Raw genomic sequence first — 12,934 nt, 5'->3', positions numbered from 1 at the left:
AAATAAGCTTCTAACCTAATGTATAAGTCTGAACAAATATAAGAGACCCACCAAAAAGCCAATGACGGATACACACACCACTGACTCCCATTGGAGGCTATTGTGGACAAGGCCTGGTCTCGTGTCATCTGGCAGCAGCTCTGCTACCACTTCTCGTGACTTCCCTAGGAATAGCCAAAAACCAAGCTCCATCGTGGTTCTCACCCCCTCTGTGGCACTGAAGTCCACCCCAGAGTTCCACTGGGTAGTCATGGCTCCCAAAGCCTACAACAAACTGCTGAGAACCCTGCAGTGTTCCACCTGGAACCCAATCACATCTGGCAAACTAAGCTGTCTGCCAGTAGAGCTGGTCAAAGTGAAAGACGGGTACAATTTTTTGCCATAGTGGCCTCTCTTTTCTCTTTCTAATTTTTCAATTATGAAACATTTTTATTAAAGTCAATTATATACTGTGAAATTCACATCTAAAATGTACAACTTGATGACTTTTGACAGGTTACATTTGTAAAACCAACACTCCAATACATGTTCGTCACACTAATTTCTTGTGCCTCTTTCCATTCCCTCGTGCCTCAGTCTCCTTCCCCAGAAGCAATTACCATTCTGATTACTATCACCATATAATTTTGACCATTCTTAAACTTCCCATAAATAGTATCATAGAGAATGTAATCTTTATGTCTGAATTCTTTCACTCAATACAATGCTTTTGAATTTCATCCATGCTGTTGAGTAGAACAGTAGTTCACTCTTTAGTTTTCTATTATGCCATTGTATAAATGTTCCATGATTTGTTTATCTATTCTCCTTATTGATAGAATTTTAAGTTTCCATTTGTCTTAGGAAAATACCTAGGAATGGAGATGTTTAACTGTGTAAGACACTGCCAGTTTTTCAGTGGTTGTACAATTTTACTATCTACAATGCATGAGGGTTACATTTGCTTTGCATCCTCACCAACCATTTGTTTCTTCCAGTCTATTTTTAAATGTTAGCCATTTCTAATACATGTGCAATGGTCCTAGTGTTTTTGATTTACCTTTTCATGTGCCTGTTGGCCATCGTATAAATTCTTGTATGAAAGACATCTTTGCCTTGTTTAAAAAAAAATTGAAGATATTTGTCTTATTCTCATTGATTTATAGAAGTTCTTCATACATCCCGGTCATAAGTGTATATGTTGGTTATAGGAAATGAAAATATATACTTCCAATCCGTAGCTTGCAGTTTCTTTTCCTAAATGGTGTCTTTTGATGTGTGGGAGGTTTTAACTTTGATGAGGTCCAGTTTAACACTTTTTCCCTTTTATGGTTCGTGCCTCTTGTATCCTCTCTTAGAAATCCTTGTCTACCTCCAAGGTCATGAAGATACTCCCCTACCTTTTCTTCTAGGTGTTTTATAATTTTAACTTTTACATTTGCATCTTGAATTGATTTTTGTGTAGTGTAGTGTAGGAGTCAAGGCTTGTTGACTCTTTTCTCTTGATTATGGGTCACATTTTCCTACTTATTTGCATGTCCAGTCATTTTTTTATAATACACTGGATGTTGCGTATAATACATTGTAGAGAATCTGGATTGGTTGTCTTCCTTCAATTGGTGTTGTGTATTTTTTTAAACATCTTTTTTTTCTTTTTTTTTTTTTTTTGCCCATGCCATGCGGCTTGTGGGATCTTAGTTCCCCAACCAGGGATTGAACGCCAGACCCCAGCAGTGGAAACACGGAGTCCTAACCACTGAACTGCCAGGGAATTCCAGTGGTGTGTATTAATCTGTTAAGTCAATCCTTTTGAGCAGGCTTGGTTTTATTTATTTACTTGTTAGTACATATTTTACTTTTTGTCTTTAATCCTAGGGGATGGCCCTTACTCTTCAGGTGTGAACTTTCTGGGGTCTTAATAGAATGTCAGAGGTGCTCCATCTGTTCTCAACACAGTAGCCAAGCTGGCAGCCATATGTCCCCAGCACTGGGCTCTCTCTTGTATCTCTCTTATGACAGATGACACAGAGCCAGGGAAGAATAACTTCTAGGAACAGATGATGCAAAAATTCACAAAATTCACTGGAACCTAAGTGGTGATGAAACTAAAGACCCAAATATTCTCATCTAATTCCATTGATAGATCACTTGAAATACCCTTAGATTTATCTTAATACAGGATCCTGGGACAATTTATCTTCTTTCATTAAAAAAAAAAAAAAAACTCCACTAATCCTTAATTTAGACCCAAAAATAAATGTAAGAACATTCCTCACAGATTAAGGTATAACATCCATATCATTACTATTTTGTACAAAAACCCTAGTGTTATCAATTAAAATGCAGTCTACAAGAGCACCATTGGTCAAATTCAGCTTTTGGCTTTCAGCTCTGCAATGGCCACCCTCCAGTACCTCATGGAGTTTTGCCCTGTGCCCTTGGACCAGCACCTGCGGGGAACCTCCAGGTGGACTTCTGCCCCCACCTCCCAGCCTGCCCCACGTCCTCCCTCTCTAGTACTCTATCTTGTAAATTCCAGCTGCCTCAGCCGCCCATTCCTGCCTCCTTAGCTCAAGGTGACCACAGTGCTCAGCCTGGGCTCCACTCCACCTTCCTAGCTCTGGAGAGTGTCCCTACCTGAGAGGCAGGCCACACTGTGTGTGCTTCCACTCTCTCAAGGACCTCAGTCCAGGACCAGGACTGGACACAGTCATGGCATGTGTCTTGTCTAGTTTTGTGTTTGTGAATTATAGGTGGAACCGTGTGTCCCTGTATGGTCAGGCCACCCAGCATAGCTCTCTGTACAGCCCCTGCTCCACCAGCCCCTGTTTCACCTACACCCTACGCACATGAGTAAATACCGACGTACTTGCCCTATCCCCTACCCGCAGCTAGCGACTGTTCTAATCTTTATTATTATTATTTTTTAATTTATTTATTTATTTATTTTTGGCTGTGTTGGGTCTTCATTTCTGTGCATGGGCTTTCTCTAGTTGCGGCGAGTGGGTGCCACTCTTCATCGCGGTGCGCGGGCCTCTCACTGTCGCGGCCTCTCTTGTTGCGGAGCACAGGCTCCAGGCGCGCAGGCTCAGTAGTTGTGGCTCACGGGCCCAGTTGCTCTGCGGCATGTGGGATCTTCCCAGACCAGGGCTCGAACCCGTGTCCCCTGCATTGGCAGGCGGATTGTTAACCACTGCGCCACCAGGGAAGCTCCTGTTCTAATCTTGAGATCAGAATGGCTCCCCTTTGATAGTTTAACAAAGGGAAGACCTCTGCCTCTTGAAGGTACTTGGCTGGAGGAGCTAAGAGAGTTGTGCCACTCTGCTGGTTTCCCTGGTAACCGATGAGCCAATCTGACGTCAATAGTCAATTCTCCCTATAACTGATGTCTCCCTATCCACCCCCCAGCCACCCACCCCCGTCAACAGCGAAGACAGCTGCTGCCTTGTCCTGCCTGCCATCTGATGTCTACAGTAGGGTGTTGCTCCGGGACCCTTTAGCTTCAGATATGTAAGATATCCCATCTGTTAACCATCGATGTCTGTCACTGACCCAGGGCTCTTTCTTCAGTCTTGAGGCTGGGCAAGTAAAAGGCTTGCAGGCCTGCAGGGTGCAGCCCAACAGTACCCCTCCTCAAATTCATATGTTGAGGACCTGACCCCCAGCACCACAGAACGTGACATTATTTGGAAATAAAGTTGTGGCAGATGTAATTAGTTAAGAGGTCACACTGAAGTAGGGTGGGCCCCTTATTCAATATGACTAGTCCTTATAAAGAAGAGAAAGTTGGAGACAGACAAGCACACAGGAGAATACCATGTGAAGATAAAGGCAGAGATCTATAAGCGAAGGCATGCCAGATTGCCAGCCGAGTACGAGAAACTAAGAGAGAGGCCTAGAATAGATCTTCGTCTCACAGCCCTCAGAAGGAACCAACCCTGACAACACCTTGACCTTGGACGTCTAGCCTCCAGACTGTGAGACAATTTCTGTTGTTTAAACCACCCAGTTTGTGGCAATTTATGGTGGCAGCCCCAGCAAACTAATACATTGTTGTAGGAGACTAAGTCCAGTACCACTAACTCTGCTTTCCGTGGAATTTCTTGACTCTGCTTGTGGGCCCCTTGCTCTGGGGCATTCTGGGTGGGCCCTGCACCCACTTCCCCAGCTTCAGCTCTGCTTTCAGGCTCTGGAGCTCCTGCAACAGCTGCTGGTCATTACAGGAGGACACTGGGAAGATTTTTAAATATACCAGAGCCGCATTTCCAGAGATTCTGCCTTAATTGGTCTGGTGTGAGGACTGAGAGTCAATTTCTTTTTAATGTTTCCCAGGTGATTTTAATGTGAAGCCAGGGTGGAGAAGCCCAACTTTAAGCCTTACAGAACGTCAGCTGCCCAATTTGCTTGCAATCTGGCTTTGTTTTAGGCTTAGACATGTACCTATTTTCACAGCAAGTGAAATATATTTATTATAATACCTTTCATTAAAATAATGTATTGGCTTTAACTAAAAGATAAAGTGGCACAAAATCATTTTATTTATTCAAAGGAAGAACTAAAACTCAGGATAGGCAACAAATATTGAGATCTTCCCATGTTCTAGGCATTGATCTTGACATAGGAGAAGCAGTAATAAGCTAGACAACTACAGCCCCTGGCCTCAGGAAGCTTAAATAATATGGATTGAGGCAGACAATAAACAGGTAGACAAACAAATGATAAAGATAACTTATAAATAAAAATCATGTAATGGGACAGAGTGACTGAGGGACAGAGACAACTTGCAAAGAAGACCACCTCAGAGGAGATGACATTTACACTTAGACCTGAATGAAGAAAAAGAATCAGCTTTAGGAGGATCTGGGGCACAGCATTCCCAGCAAAAGGCACAGAATGTGCAAAAACGGAGGAGAAAAATAGACATAGCATATTCATGAAGGAGAAGGAGGGTTACTGGGACTGTAATGTACCAAAACAAGAGTTTTATAATTTACATTTATAATCCATATTAGGTGGAGCTTTATAAACCAGTGTGGTATGCAAAATGGTCCCACAAAGATGTCCATATAAAACCCTGGAATATGGCAAAAGGGACTTTGCAGCTATAATCAAGTTTACAGGCCTAACGAGAGAGAGATTATTCTGGATTATCCAGGTGGGCCCAATCTAATTACATGAGCTGCTGAAAACAGAATATTTTTTCCAGCTGGTGAGTGAAGGCGTGAGGCAGAAGGGAAGGCAGAGAGACTGAAAGCCTCGTGGGGTGAGCAGCGTGATAAAGGGCACAGGCAGCCCTAAGGTAAAAGAGGCTCCCAGCTGACAACCAGGAAAGAAATGGGGACCTTAGCCCTACAACCTCAAGGAACTGAATTCCACCACCAACCTGAGTGAGCTGGGAAGTGAATTCTCCCCCAAAGACTCCAGATAAGGGCCCAGGCTAACCAACATCTTGATTTCACCTTCCGTGACCCAGAGTGGAGGAATCAATCAGACCCACCTGGACTTCTGACTTACCGACCTGAGAGGTAATAAGTGTGTGTGTTGTATTAAACAGCTACGTTTGTGGTTATTTCTTATGGCAGCAGCAGATAACCAATATAGCCAGACATCAAGCTGGTTATTTGTTTCATTCGTTGTTTGTTTTAGTTCGGGGTGAACTGAGTCAACGCTAAAGTATTCATCTATTTTAATCACTATGAAACTGACTTAGCTACAGGTTGAATTCTAAATATGTCAAGTATTGAGCCAAAATTGTCTCTCTTCAGCAACAATACTACAGACACAAAAGTCGTCCAATTATTTTGCTCCCTTAGATCAGTTTTTGCCTATATTTGTAACTGGCCATTTTTATAATCTCTGCTTTAATTTTTCACCCATAAATTTGTATTTATGCTTGACTGGGCACCAGCTCAATTTGTATAATAATTGAAGATGATTGAGAGGGAAGTGTTAGGTAAATACTAAGTGGATATTGTCATAAAAGAGATGTAGACATTGTGTCCTAATACTGATAAGAATGTCTCTGGTCCATTTCTCTTTACTTTTGAAATTAAATGGTCATAAAATACTATTGCTTCAGGCAAGAAAAAGTAAGAATGTGAAAATAAAGACATACAGCCTTTGGAAAAAGATTGGATTTCAACTTTACTTTCACCTCTCATCCTTTATTGTTTAACAAAGGAGAATTTGAAAGTTGAAAATAATTCTTTCCTTATTTGTTAAGTCACCATGGCTAGTGGGAGGGGGTATACCATTTAGAATGTGTTTTCATAAGAAAACAATATTGGAAAGCCAGTTTGTCAGCAGTGGACCTAAGGCTTATTGAAGAGCTCTCAACTTCTTAGGGGAAATCAATTTTTTTTTCCCAAGGCAAATTCAGTTCTGTGACAAATCATCTCTCTCTTTTTTTTTTTTTTTTCCTTCTCTCAAGTCTTTGGTCATACCTTTGGTGAAGCAAAATTCTGAATCCTGCCTGGTCTCTTCATAAATTTAGGCTGATTCAAGCTCTCTGAGGGTGGGATACTACAGATAATTAAGAAAGCCAGCAAAGTTATATTTCAGTGGAGAATAATGTGGTTAGTTTTATATTTGGATACAAAAAAGGGGAGAAGATATTGAGAAGCAACTTTCCTTTTGGTTGGTGCTTCTCACATCACAGTCCGTGAGGAGCATTAGCAAGCCAGCAGGGATAGTCAGGGTTCCTACGACATAAAAGCAAGTGTGATGCCAGGACTGGACTGTTCTCATATTGAAAGAACCAACAGTGAGATTCATCAAAGTAAATCCTTTTTTAGCCCTCAGGAAGCCACTGATAGATTCAGCTTCAGGGTATGAGGATAGATATTTGGAGAATAATAGAAAAGGTTATTTTCTTAGGCTGAAATTCCTAGAAACCTTGAGTTCCTAAGATCATGCTAGGCTGCAGGACAGTATCAGACTGAAGTGTTTAAACAGAGATTTAAAGACACATAAGTTGTATTCTTTTGTTCAGTAAATATTTATTAAGCATCTACTATGTGCCAGGCACTTTTATAGGCATTAGGGGTACAATGGTGAACAAAACAAAATCCTCACCCTTGGAAAACTTAAAAATAAATCAATTCATAAATACTTAAGATAGTTTAAGTGGCAATAGGTGCTATGAAAAAAATGAAGCAAGGTACGGGGCCAGAGAGTGACAGGGAAGGTGTGTTTGCTGAGTCACAAGGTAAGTTCTCTCAGAAAACGACATTTGACAAAGACCTGGGTGATAAAGAGGAGGAATTTAAACACAGATTTTGGGAAGAGCTTTCCAAGTAGAAATAACCACAGGTACAAATGCCCTAAGATTACGGTGAACTTGGTGTTTTCAAAGGACAGAATTTATGCTCAAGTGAGGATAGTGGGAGGGAGCCCAAGAGTTCGGTATTTGAGACTGAAAAGGGAAGTGGGAACCAGATCATCTGAAACTTGTGGACCTTCATAGGACGTTTCGGTTTTATTCTAAATGTCACAGGAAGTCATAGAGGGATGTTAAGTAGGGAGAGTTATAATCGGATTATCTTTTGTAGAAGATGGTTCTAACTGCTGTTGGGAGAATAGGTTGTAGAAACATTGTAAGAAAGCAATTTTAAGTAAGTAGAATGCTACAGTAATTCCAGGAAGAGATTATAGTGCCTTGGACTAGGGTGACTGTGGTAAAAGAACTAATATTAATATTATGTGTTGCTTTGACATCTGCTAAAATCAGAAAGGCATCAAATTGCCTAACCACAAGTTCCCCTCCCCCTCTGCCCCATAGATAAGGTCCCCTAGCCAGACAACCCTCCTTACCAAGCAGACTGGGTGCAATTCTTGCTCATCCCTGAGTAGCAAATTTTGGTTCTTCAGCAGCACTCAGGATTATTGAAACAAGACAATCACATCCTCCTGCAGGAACTGGGGCACACCCCATCGTCTTGCTACTGCAAAGCCTGTCTCTTTCAGCCTCTGCTTGTTCACTCTGTTCCCAAGTATAACTTCTGTTTGGCCCTGCATAGTGTGTGGTGTCCCCTGGGCTGTAAGTATACGTGACTAATAAACTGCTGTCACTTTCATCTGTCCAGTGCTGGCTGTGTTTGGCCATCCCCATAACCCTAGGATGGAATTCCCTCCCTCACCAATGAAATAAAGAGGAGGCTAATAAAACAGTGATCGCACTGGAGGTGATGAGAAGTAGAGATAATGAAAACTGATCACATGTATTTTGGAGGTTAAGCTAATAAGATTAACAGGTGGGTTTGGATATGACACCTAGGGATTTTTTTTCCAGCTTTATTGAGATATAATTGACATATAGCATTGTGTACGTTTAAGGTGTACAATGTGATGATTTGATACAAGTATATTTTGTGAATATAAAAATATGACCAAAATAAGGTTAGTTAACATATCCTTCACCTCACATAGTTACCATTTTTGTTTTTGTTGTTATGGAGAGAATATTAAAGCTCCACTCTAATAGTAACTTTCAAGTATATAATACAGTATTGTTAACTCTAGTCTCCACACCATATACTAGATTCCCAGAACTTATTCATCTTACAGCTGAAAGTTTGTACCCTTTGACCAACATTTCCCTATTTCTCCTACCCCTCAACTCCTGATAATCACCATTCTACTTTCTGTATCTATGAGTTTGAAGCTTTTAGATTTCATATTTAAGTGACATCATATAGTGTTTGTCTTTCTCTGTCTGACTTATTTTACTTAGCATGATGCCCTCCAAGTTCATCCATGTTGTCTGTTGTCACAAATGGCAGGATTTCCTTCTTTTTTTTGTAGCTGAATAATATATGTATATTACATCTTCTTTATTCATCCATGATGGATACAGGTTACTTTCATGTCTCGGCTGTTGTGAATAATACTGCGGTAGACATGGGGGTGCAGATATCTCTTCAGCACAGTGGTCTTGTTTCCTTTGGGTGTATTCCCAGAAGTGGCATTGCTGGACCATGTCATTGTTCCTTAGAGGGTCACATGGTGGCTTCTTGCCAGCATTTGCTCTCTTGGCTTTTTGACGACAGCCACTCTAACAGGCATGAGGTGATGTCTCACTGTGCATTTGACTTGCAGTCCCTTATGATTAGTGATGTTGAGCACCTTTTCATGTACCCGTTGGCCATTCATATGTCTTCTTTGGAAAAACGTCTGTTTAGGTCCTTTTTCTGTTTTTTAGTTGGTAATTTGGTTTTTTTGCTATTGAGTTGCATGAGTTCTTTATATATTTTGGATATTAACCCCGTATCAGATATTTGGTTTGCAGATATTTTTCCCATCGCATAGGTTGTCATTACATTGTGTATCTGTGTTCTCTTGTAGCTCTCTGATCATATTGAGAACAATTATTTTGAGCTATTTGTCAGGCAATTTCTGGATCTCCATTTTTGGGGCGTCAGTTATTGGAAGTTTACTGTATTTCTTTGGTGGAGTCATGTTTCCCTGATTTTGTGATCCTTGTAGCTGTGCATAGATATCTGCCCATTTGAAGAAGTAATCAAAATGAAACCGTTCTTCCTTCTTTGTACAGTTACTCTCAGATTTTCTCCTCTGCTGTGTTGCTGAATTTTCTTAAGTTGCACTCTGGAGCTCTCCTAGAGCTATTCTTGTTTGTGGATAGCTGTCTAATTGTTGATCTTCATTGGGGGATGGAGGCTAGGGTCTCCTCTATGCCATCTTGCTGACGTCTGACCCCTAGGTTTTTTTCCTGAAAAACTGGAAACATGGTGAAACCCTTAACTGAAATAGGTGAAGACAAAGATAGGGACGAATATGATGGGAAAAATTAAGAGTTCTGTTTTGACATGTAATCTTTGAGATATTTAATGGATATGCAAAGGATGCCCAGTTGGAATTGTCTAATAGGCAGGTAGACATTTGGATCTGAAGCTTAGGAGTTTTATAGATCTTTGCTGCCCTAACATGTCATGTGGCAATGTGGAAACTGTAGATCAAGGAGATTAAGTGACTTGGTCAAGATCGTAGCTTAGAAATGGCAGATATTCAGACTCTAAGTCCAGTGCTCTTTCCAACAGAAACATGAATCCTGAAGCAAAGAAAATATATTGTCCCATTTGTACCCTTTTCCACTAAGCTACATGTAAAGGTTTGGAAGGGTAACTTGGAGACTGAAGGGTAGTACTGTTTAATGGTGGCTCACTTTTCTTCTACAAAGTGACAAGTAGCAACAAAGAGAAGGGATTATTAGTGTTGGCTAATTCACTTTAAATATAGTGGACTTAAGCATGCACAAATTTTTAAAATTTATTTTATTAAAGTATAGTTGGTTTACAATGTGTTAATTTCTGCTGTATAGCAAAGTGATTCAGTTATACATATTTATACATTCTTTTTCATATTCTTTTCCATTATGATTTATCATAGGATATTGAATATAGTTCCCTGTGCTCTACAGTAGGACCTTCTTGTTTATCCATTCTATATGTAATACTTTGCATCTGCTAGTCCCAAACTCCCTCCCCTGTGCCCCCTCCCCCTTGGCAACCACAAGTCTGTTCTCTATGTGTGTGAATCTGTTTCTGTTTCATAGATAAGTTCATTTGTGTCATATTTTAGATTCCACATATAAGTGATATAATATGGTACTTAGCATGCACAAATTTAACCTTCATTGTTTAACCATTTATAAGTGACTGATTCCCATGATAGGTTGTGATCTTGCTAAGATTACAAAGTGGCATCAAGGGGAGAATGAGTCTCTGCACTAGTGAATGGGCATAGCTGTCTGCAGAGTATCCACATCTCAAGTTGGTTTCATTGTTTCTACTTGTCTTCTTGTACATGGGGACTTTCAGTAAATGATTAAAAAAAAAAAAAAAAAAGAAAAGAAAAGAAAAAAGGTTTGATTCTAAAATGCACAACAATCAAAAACAAACACAAATAAAAACCTCCATAAATAAAGAAGTTCAAATATAACTTTAGTATCGTATTTATAAAATTATTAGAGATTTGAAGGAATTATTAAAAAATTTAGTGAGCCGTATTGCATCTTACAGGGGAAATTGTTTGCTGTCATAGTGCTTGGGAATTATATCATTCTAAACATGTACTCCTTACAAACATCAGGAGTGAGTGTGTGCTAGTATTTATTTAAATGTCAGGAAATCTTTTTGATTCTAGACCCCAAAAGGCATTCATTTATCATCAGAAAATTTTTAAACATGCATTAAAATGGAAAATGATAAAGGCAACCTGTAAGTATATTTGGTAGGGAAGCTTTCAATCTGGTACGTTCAGTTGCCACATGGCTATCCAATGTTGGCAACGGTCCAGTAAATAGAATAGTTGTTCCAGTTTCAACAGATGCTCAATGAATTTAACAGGACTTATAGATCAATGTAGTTGATCATCTGAACCAAGAGAACATGTTACTATTGATACAAAGAACATTTTAGGGAAAAATATACAAACATTGCTTTTTTGGTTAAAAAATATAAAGTCCAACCCAACAACAAACTTTTAAATTTGAGGAAAAACACTTATAACAATGGAAAATTAAAAGCAGAATCTCAGCAGGTGCAAGGGATTCTGAATGGAGCCCTAAAGTAATAAATACAAGATGAGTTGGTAGCAGCTTGGCGTGGACCACAAAGACCATTAACACAGACTGCTACTAATAAAATCTGTCCCAGAAGGAGGGAGTGGGCGTGGTCACCCACACAGTCTGAGGACCCTCCTGGTTTGATATTTAGACCCTGAAGCTCTGCACATAGTCCAGAGTGGCACTTGAATTAATTAGGCAAGGTAAGGATAATGGGGAGGAGGGAATAAGAAGGTGCTAAAGAGACAGGTTACAACATTTACCTGGACTTTAGTTTATGTGTGTGGTTGTGTGTGTATTTAAAGTGTCTTCCTAATTGACTGTCTTCCTAATTGAAAAGTAACACCCACTATAAAAAATTCAAACAATCCAGAAATGCATAAAGTAAAAAATTGTCCTCTCTCCCATGTCCTCCTTCCAAAAGAAACCACTATTAACATATGTTGTACATTCTCACAAACATTTTTTCTGAGCTTTTACATATATGTATACACGTTTACATATGGATAAGGAGAGGGCAAAAGAGCTTTATATTTCTTTCCAAAAGTGGTATCATACTGAATGCACTGTAGCGTAGCTCTCTGTTTTTGCTTAGTACGTTGTGAACACCATTCCACGTCCTTACATGGAAATCTACTTCATTTTTTAATGCTTTGCATACATGGAGTAAATATTCCATAGATTGTATGTACCATAATTTATTTAACAAACTCCGGATTGGTGGGCATTTAGATTGTTTCCAATTTTTAGCTATCAGTGTCACAAGCAGTGTCGCATGGTAAACATATATTAATGCATACCAGTGTAAGTATTTCTGTAGGACCAGTTCTTACAAGAAGAATTGCTGGGTCAATGTGCTCTCTTACATGGTGAATGCAAAGATAGAAGCAGCAATTGCAGCCTGATTTCTTCTACCTCTCTAGGGTCCAGCACCTGAGAAGAAGAATTCAGGACACACAGGCAGAGAAGGGGGCTACCCTTCTGATATGGTATGAGAGTCCCTAAAAGCCTTCCTGGCCAGAACTCATCTCTTTCCTGGTCTGCTCAGAAGCCTGGAATTCCCAGGATAAAATCATGTCCTCAGCAGCCTTCTGCATCCCCTCTTTAGTGGAGTGATGGCCTTACTGATTTGGGAGTGGCAATATCCTCTCTGGCTGAAATATTGCAGGAATTTACATATCTCGTATAATCAGCACATCTTTTCATTTCAACACTTGGTAAGAATCTTTATAAAATTTTAGTCTATTTTTCTGTCCTTGTGATTTTAGGAGACTAGATTAATTTGCTTTTCTAAACCTGAGGATATTGTGACGCCTAGGAATCATTCTTACAGTAACACAGTATTTTGCCCAACTTATAACAGTTTGATATTTT

The sequence above is a fragment of the Balaenoptera physalus genome (assembly GCF_965194825.1).
Source record: "Balaenoptera physalus genome assembly, chromosome: 13".
In the NCBI taxonomy this organism is placed as follows: domain Eukaryota; kingdom Metazoa; phylum Chordata; class Mammalia; order Artiodactyla; family Balaenopteridae; genus Balaenoptera; species Balaenoptera physalus.
This window is presented reverse-complemented; position numbering follows the sequence as displayed.